Raw genomic sequence first — 9,451 nt, forward strand, 5'->3', positions numbered from 1 at the left:
AAGCCTATCTGGACAACAGAGGGATGGCAAAGCCAGCTTGGGCAACTGAACATAGCATGTCTTCCCTACCTCTGGAAAGAGGTCTGTGAATGTACCATGGAGGTAGTATACTAGTATAGCATGCTTGAGAGACTGGATTAATCCCCAGCACCCCAAAATTTAAAAATTAGGAAATTAAGACTGGAAGTTAGTAGAACAGGTTTAGTTAGTTAGGAAGTTAGAAACTAGGCTTAAATAATGAAGCCAGAAACATCAGATCTTCTGGAGGTAGATTTACAAGGGGTTGTGAACTGTCCCACAAGGATGCTGGGAACTGAATTTGGGTCTTTGGGAAGAGTAGTACATTTTTTTTAACTGCTTATCCATTTCTCTAGCTGGAATGGACAGCTATTGTTTGCTTAAGCTTTCTCGAATACCCTCTTAAAGAAGACCTAATACCAATACTCTTAAAACTATTCCACAAAATAGAAACAGAGAGAACACTACCCAATTCATTGTATGAAGCCACAGTCACACTTATACCTAAACCCCACAAAGATTCAACAAAGAAAGAAGACCAACTTCTTTCATGAATATCGATGCCAAAATACTCAATAAAATTCTCCCAAACTGAATCCAAGAGCACATCAAAAAGATCATCCATCATGATCAAGTAGGCTTCATTCCCTTTTCCAGCCTCCGCCTCAGACCCTGCAGCCGCTGTGATGTTGATACCTAAGAAGAATCAGATTGCCATCTATGAACTCCTTTTAAAGGAAGGGGTGATGGTTGTTAAAAAAGATGTCCACATGCCCAAAACCCCCAAGCAGACAGACAAGAACATGTCCAACCTTCATGTCATGAAGGCTATGCAGTCTCTCAAGTTTCGAGGCTACATGAAGAAGCAGTTTACTTGGAGACATTTCTATTGGTACCTCACAAATGAGGGCGTCCAGTATCTCTGAGATTACCTGCACCTACCTCTGGAGATCGTGCCCACCACCCTGAGCCGCAGCCATCCTGAAACTGGCAGACTTCGGCTCAAAAGTCCAGAGGGTGAACTGCCTGCAAGATTCACAAGAGGGGGCAGCTCTCTACTCCCAGACCCCGTGGGAGAGAGACCCGACCGCCTGGTCAGGTGGGCACTCCTGAGGCTGCAGAGCGGAAGAGACCACCAACACTGCTCACCCCTGCCCACATCCCTGGCCCAAGAGGAAACTGTATAAGGCCTCTGGGCTCCCGTGGGGGAGGGCCCAGGAGCGGCAGGACCCCTGCCTGAGACACCGCCGGAACCTGAAGGAAACAGACCGGATAAACAGTTCTCTGCACCCAAATCCTGTGGGAGGGAGAGCTAAACCTTCAGAGAGGCAGACAAGCCTGGGAAACCAGAAGAGACTGCTCTCTGCACATACATCTCCGACGCCAGAGGAAAACACCAAAGACCATCTGAAACCCTGGTGCACTGAAGCTCCCGGAAGGGGCGGCACAGGTCTTCCTGGTTGCTGCCATTGCAGAGAGCCGTGGGCAGCACCCCGCGAGCAAACTTGAGCCTCGGGACCACAGGTAAGACCAATTTGTCTGTTGCAAGAAGGCTGCCTGGTGAAATCGGGACACACAGAGGCAGAATTCCTCTAGGACCGGGCATGTCCTGTGTTTACCGGAAGTCCCACACCCTCGGATCCCGGCCCGCAGCAGCTCTCTGCTCCCAGACCCCGTGGGAAAGAGACATCACCGCCTGGTCAGGTGGGCACTCCTGAGGCTGCATAAGCTCCCGGAAGGGGCGGCACAGGTCTTCCTGGTTGCTGCCATTGCAGAGAGCCCGTGGGCAGCACCCCACGAGCGAACTTGAGCCTCGGGACCACAGGTAAGACCAACTTTTCTGCTGCAAGAAAGCTGCCTGGTGAACTCAAGACACAGGCCCACAGGAACAGCTGAAGACCTGTAGAGAGGAAAAACTACACGCCCGAAAGCAGAACACTCTGTTCCCATAACTGGCTGAAAGAAAAGAGGAAAACAGGTCTACAGCACTCCTGACACACAGGCTTATAGGACAGTCTAGCCACTGTCAGAAATAGCAGAACAAAGTAACACTAGAGATAATCTGATGGCGAGAGGCAAGCGCAGGAACCCAAGCAACAGAAACCAAGACTACATGGCATCATTGGAGCCCAATTCTCCCACCAAAACAAACATGGAATATCCAAACACACCAGAAAAGCAAGACCTAGTTTCAAAATCATATTTGATCATGATGCTGGAGGACTTCAAGAAAGACGTGAAGAACTCCCTTAGGGAAACACAGGAAAACATTAATAAAGAAGTAGAAGCCTACAGAGAGGAATCGCAAAAATCCCTGAAAGAATCGCAAAAATCCCTGAAAGAATTCCAGGAAAACACAATCAAACAGTTGAAGGAATTAAAAATGGAAATAGAAGCAATCAAGAAAGAACACATGGAAACAACCCTGGATATAGAAAACCAAAAGAAGAGACAAGGAGCTGTAGATACAAGCTTCACCAACAGAATACAAGAGATGGAAGAGAGAATCTCAGGAGCAGAAGATTCCATAGAAATCATTGACTCAACTGTCAAAGATAATGTAAAGCGGAAAAAGCTACTGGTCCAAAACATACAGGAAATCTAGGACTCAATGAGAAGATCAAACCTAAGGATAATAGGTATAGAAGAGAGTGAAGACTCCCAGCTCAAAGGACCAGTAAATATCTTCAACAAAATCATAGAAGAAAACTTCCCTAACCTAAAAAAAGAGATACCCATAGACATACAAGAAGCCTACAGAACTCCAAATAGATTGGACCAGAAAAGAAACACCTCCCGTCACATAATTGTCAAAACACCAAACGCACAAAATAAAGAAAGAATATTAAAAGCAGTAAGGGAAAAAGGTCAAGTAACATATAAAGGCAGACCTATCAGAATCACACCAGACTTCTCGCCAGAAACTATGAAGGCCAGAAGATCCTGGACTGATGTCATACAGACCCTAAGAGAACACAAATGCCAGCCCAGGTTACTGTATCCAGCAAAACTCTCAATTAACATAGATGGAGAAACCAAGATATTCCATGACAAAACCAAATTTACACAATATCTTTCTACAAATCCAGCACTACAGGGGATAATAAATGGTAACGCCCAACATAAGGAGGCAAGCTATACCCTAGAAGAAGCAAGAAACTAATCGTCTTGGCAACAAAACAAAGAGAGTGAAAGCACACAAACATAACCTCACATCCAAATATGAATATAACGGGAAGCAATAATCACTATTCCTTAATATCTCTCAACATCAATGGCCTCAACTCCCCAATAAAAAGAAATAGATTAACAAACTGGATACGCAACGAGGACCCTGCATTCTGTTGCCTACAGGAAACACACCTCAGAGACAAAGACAGACACTACCTCAGAGTGAAAGGCTGGAAAACAACTTTCCAAGCAAATGGTCAGAAGAAGCAAGCTGGAGTAGCCATTCTAATACCAAATAAAATCAATTTTCAACTAAAAGTCATCAAAAAAGATAAGGAAGGACACTTCATATTCATCAAAGGAAAAATCCACCAAGATGAACTCTCAATCCTAAATATCTATGCCCCAAATACAAGGGCACCTACATACGTAAAAGAAACCTTACTAAAGCTCAAAACACACATTGCACCTCACACAATAATAGTGGGAGATTTCAACACCCCACTCTCATCAATGGACAGAGCATGGAAACAGAAATTAAACAGTGATATCGACAGACTAAGAGAAGTCATGAGCCAAATGGACTTAACGGATATTTATAGAACATTCTATCCTAAAGCAAAAGGATATACCTTCTTCTCAGCTCCTCATGGTACTTCCTCCAAAATTGACCATATAATTGGTCAAAAAACGGGCCTCAACAGGTACAGAAAGATAGAAATAATCCCATGGGTGCTATCAGACCACCACGGCCTAAAACTGGTCTTCAATAACAATCAAGGAAGAATGCCCAAATATACGTGGAAATTGAACAATGCTCTACTCAATGATAACCTGGTCAAGGAAGAAATAAAGAAAGAAATTAAAAACTTTTTAGAATTTAATGAAAATGAAGGTACAGCATACTCAAACTTATGGGACACAATGAAAGCTGTGCTAAGAGGAAAACTCATAGCGCTGAGTGCCTGCAGAAAGAAACAGGAAAGAGCATATGTCAGCAGCTTGACAGCACACCTAAAAGCTCTAGACCAAAAAGAAGCAAATACACCCAGGAGGAGTAGAAGGCAGGAAATAATCAAACTCAGAGCTGAAATCAACCAAGTAGAAACAAAAAGGACCATAGAAAGAATCAACAGAACCAAAAGTTGGTTTTTTGAGAAAATCAACAAGATAGATGAACCCTTAGCCAGACTAACGAGAGGACACAGAGAGTGTGTCCAAATTAACAAAATCAGAAATGAAAAGGGAGACATAACTACAGATTCAGAGGAAATTCAAAAAATCATCGGATCTTACTATAAAAACCTATTTTCAACAAAACTTGAAAATCTTCAGGAAATGGACAATTTCCTAGACAGATACCAGGTACCGAAGTTAAATCAGGAACAGATAAACCAGTTAAACAACCCCATAACTCCTAAGGAAATAGAAGCAGTCATTAAAGGTCTCCCAACCAAAAAGAGCCCAGGTCCAGACGGGTTTAGTGCAGAATTCTATCAAACCTTCAGAGAAGACCTCATACCAATATTATCCAAATTATTCCACAAAATTGAAACAGATGGATCACTACCGAATACCTTCTACGAAGCCACAATTACTCTTATACATAAACCACACAAAGACACAACAAAGAAAGAGAACTTCAGACCAATTTCCCTTATGAATATCGATGCAAAAAATACTCAACAAAATTCTGGCAAACCGAATTCAAGGGCACATCAAAACAATCATCCACCATGATCAAGTAGGCTTCATCCCAGGCATGCAGGGATGGTTTAATATACGGAAAACCATCAAAGTGATCCATTATATAAACAAACTGAAAGAACAAAACCACATGATCATTTCATTAGATGCTGAGAAAACATTTGACAAAATTCAACACCCCTTCATGATAAAAGTCCTGGAAAGAATAGGAATTCAAGGCCCATACCTAAACACAGTAAAAGCTATATACAGCAAACCAGTTGCTAACATTAAACTAAATGGAGAGAAACTTGAAGCAATCCCACTAAAATCAGGGACTAGACAAGGCTGCCCACTCTATCCCTACTTATTCAATATAGTTCTTGAAGTTCTAGCCAGAGCAATCAGACAACAAAAGGAGATCAAGGGGATACAGATCGGAAAAGAAGAGGTCAACATATCACTATTTGCAGATGATATGACAGTATATTTAAGTGATTCCAAAAGTTCCACCAGAGAACTACTAAAGCTGATAAACAACTTCAGCAAAGTGGCTGGGTATAAAATTAACTCAAATAAATCAGTTGCCTTCCTCTATACAAAAGAGAAACAAGCCGAGAAAGAAATTAGGGAAACGACACCCTTCATAATAGACCCAAATAATATAAAGTACCTTGATGTGACTTTAACTAAGCAAGTAAAATATCTATACAATAAGAACTTCAAGACACTGAGGAAAAAAATTGAAGAAGACCTCAGAAGATGGAAAGATCTCCCATGCTCATGGATTGGCAGGATTAATACAGTAAAAATGGCCATTTTACCAAAAGCGATCTACAGATTCAATGCAATCCCCATCAAAATACCAATCCAATTCTTCAAAGAGTTAGACAGAACTATTTGCAAATTCATCTGGAATAACAAAAACCCAGGATAGCTAAAGCTATCCTCAACAATAAAAGGACTTCAGGGGGAATCACTATCCCTGAACTCAAGCAGTATTACAGAGCAATAGTGATAAAAACTGCATGGTATTGGTACAGAGACAGACAGATAGACCAATGGAATAGAATTGAAGACCCAGAAATGAACCCACACACCTATGGTCACTTGATTTTTGACAAAGGAGCCAAAACCATCCAATGGAAAAAAGATAGCATTTTCAGCAAATGGTGCTGGTTCAACTGGAGGGCAACATGTAGAAGAATGCAGATCGATCCATGCTTATCACCCTGTACAAAGCTTAAGTCCAAGTGGATCAAGGACCTCCACATCAAACCAGACACACTCAAACTAATAGAAGAAAAACTAGGGTAGCATCTGGAACACATGGGCACTGGAAAAAATTTCCTGAACAAAACACCAATGGCTTACGCTCTAAGATCAAGAATCGACAAATGGGATCTCATAAAACTGCAAAGCTTCTGTAAGGCAAAGAACACTGTGGTTAGGACAAAACGGCAACGAACAGATTGGGAAAAGATCTTTACCAATCCTACAACAGATAGAGGCCTTATATCCAAAACATACAAAGAACTCAAGAAGTTAGACCGCAGGGAAACAAATAACCCTATTAAAAAATGGGGTTCAGAGCTAAACAAAGAATTCACAGCTGAGGAATGCCGAATGGCTGAGAAACACCTAAAGAAATGTTCAACATCTTTAGTCATAAGGGAAATGCAAATCAAAACAACCCTGAGATTTCACCTCACACCAGTGAGAATGGCTAAGATCAAAAACTCAGGTGACAGCAGATGCTGGCGAGGATGCGGAGAAAGAGGAACACTCCTCCATTGTTGGTGGGATTGCAGACTGGTACAACCATTCTGGAAATCAGTCTGGAGGTTCCTCAGAAAATTGGACATTGAACTGCCTGAGGATCCAGCTATACCTCTCTTGGGCATATACCCAAAAGATGCCTCAACATATAAAAGAGACACGTGCTCCTCTATATTCATTGCAGCCGTATTTATAATAGCCAGAAACTGGAAAGAACGCAGATGCCCTTCAACAGAGGAATGGATACAGAAAATGTGGTACATCTACACAATGGAATATTACTCAGCTATCAAAAACGAGTTTATGATAATCATAGGCAAATGGTTGGAACTGGAAAATATCATCCTGAGTGAGCTAACCCAATCACAGAAAGACATACATGGTATGCACTCATTGATAAGTGGCTATTAGCCCAAATGCTTGAATTACCCTAGATCCCTAGAACAAACGAAACTCAAGACGGATGATCAAAATATGAATGCTTCACTCCTTCTTTAAATGAGGAAAAAGAATACCCTTGGCAGGGAAGGGAGAGGCAAAGATTAAAACAGAGACTGAAGGAACACCCATTCAGAGCCTGCCCCACATGTGGCCCATATATATACAGCCACCCAATTAGACAAGATGGATGAAGCAAAGAAGTGCAGACCGACAGGAGCCGGATGTAGATCGCTCCTGAGAGACACAGCCAGAATACAGCAAATACATAGGCGAATGCCAGAAGCAAACCACTGAACTGAGAATAGGACCCCCGTTGAAGGAATCAGAGAAAGAACTGGAAGAGCTTGAAGGGGCTCAAGCCCCCATATGTACAACAATGTCAAGCAACCAGAGCTTCCAGGGACTAAGCCACTACCTAAAGACTATATATGGACTGACCCTGGACTCTGACCCCATAGGTAGCAATGAATATCCTAGTAAGAGCACCAGTGGAAGGGGAAGCCCTGGGTCCTGCTAAGACTGAACCCCCAGTGAACTAGACTATGCGGGGGAGGGTGGCCATGGGGGGAGGGTTGGGAGGGGAACACCCATAAGGAAGGGGAGGGGGGAGGGGGATGTTTGCCCGGAAACTGGGAAAGGGAATAACACTCGAAATGTATATAAGAAATACTCAAGTTAATAAAAAAAAAAAGATTCACAAGAAGGGAGGCAGACAGAGACACCTGCAGAAGGAGTGCTGTGCCTCCTGGAGCTGACAAGAAAGCTGAGGTGGGACTGTTGAGCAACAGAATTTCAGTTTAAAGGGGGTTTCAGTCGTGGACATGGTCAGCCACCTCAGTGAAGTTGGAGATTATGTTTTATTGAATAAACTTTAAAGAAAAAACAGTAGGCTTCATCCTAGGGATGGAGGGATGGTTCAATATATGGGAATCCACCAATGTAATCCACTATATAAACAAACTCAAAAATCCACAAGATCATCTCATTAGATGCCGAGAAAGCATTTGACAAAAATCAACACCCCTTCATGATAAAAGTCTTGGTAAAATCAGGAAATCAAGGTCCTTACCTAAACATAGTAAGAGCAATATACAGCAAACCAGTAGCCAACATCAAGCTAAATGGGGAGAAACATGAAGCAATCCCACTAAAATCAGGGACTAAACAAGGCTGCCTACTCTCACTCTACCTATTCAACATAATAATTGAAGTCCTAGCCAGAGCAATTAAACAACAAAAGGAGGTCAAAGGGATACAAATTGGAGGAAGAAGTCAAAATATCACTATTTGCATATAATATGATAGTATACTTAAGTAACCCCAAAAGTTCCACCAGAGAACTCCTAAGCCTGATAAACACCTTCAGCAAAGTGGCTGGGTATAAAATTAACTCAAACAAATCATTAGACTTCCTCTACTCAAAGGATAAACAGGATGAAAAGAAAATTAGGGAAATGATACCCTTCACAATAGTCCCAAATAATATGAAATACCTTGGGTTATCTCTAACCAAGCAAGGGAAAGATCTGTATGACAAGATCTTCAAGTCTCTGAAGAAAGAAATTGAAGAATATATCAAAAGATAAAAAGATCTCCTATGCTCATGGATTGGCGGAATTAATACAGTAGAAATGGCCATTTTGCCAAAAGCAATATACAAATTCAATGTAATCCCCATCAAAATTCCAGCTCAATTCTTCACAGAGTTACAAAGAGCAATTTGCAAATCCATTTGGAATAACAAAAAACCCAGGATAGCAAAAACTATCCTCAACAATAAAAGGACTTCTAGGGGAATCACCATCCCTAACCTCAAGCAGTATTACAGAGTAATAGTGATAAAAACTGTATGATAATGGGACAGAGACAGGCAGATAGATCAGTGGAATAGAATTGAAGACCTAGAAATGAGCCCACACACCTATGGTCACTTGATCTTTGACAAAGGAGCTAAAACCAATGGAAAAAAGATAGCATTTTCAACATATGGTACTGGTTCAACTGGAGGTCAGCATGTAGAAGAATGTAAATCGATCCATTTTTATCACCCTGTACCAAGATCAAGTCAAAGTGGATCACGAATCTCCACATACAACACCGAAACTAATAGAAGAGAAAGTGGGGGGGGGGACCTTCAAATACTTGGTACAGGAGAAAATTTCTTGAACCGAACACCAATGGCTTATGCTCTAAGATCAAGAATGGACACATGGAACCTCATAAAATTGCAAAGTTTCTGCAAGACAAAGAACATTGTCAATTTTACAAAATGGCAACCAAGAGATTGGAAAATATCTTTATCAATCCTACATCTGATAGAGGGCTAATATCTATACAAAGAACTCAAGAAGTTAGA

At 41.6% G+C, this 9,451-nt stretch overlaps 1 pseudogene; it reads left to right on the forward strand.

The window, feature by feature from the left end:
* The first annotated feature begins 704 nt into the window (after positions 1-704).
* Rps10-ps12 (ribosomal protein S10, pseudogene 12) lies at positions 705-7,936 on the forward strand (annotated as a pseudogene).
* Positions 7,937-9,451: the final 1,515 nt, after the last annotated feature.

The sequence above is a fragment of the Rattus norvegicus genome, chromosome 2 (genome assembly GCF_036323735.1).
Source record: "Rattus norvegicus strain BN/NHsdMcwi chromosome 2, GRCr8, whole genome shotgun sequence".
In the NCBI taxonomy this organism is placed as follows: Eukaryota; Metazoa; Chordata; class Mammalia; order Rodentia; family Muridae; genus Rattus; species Rattus norvegicus.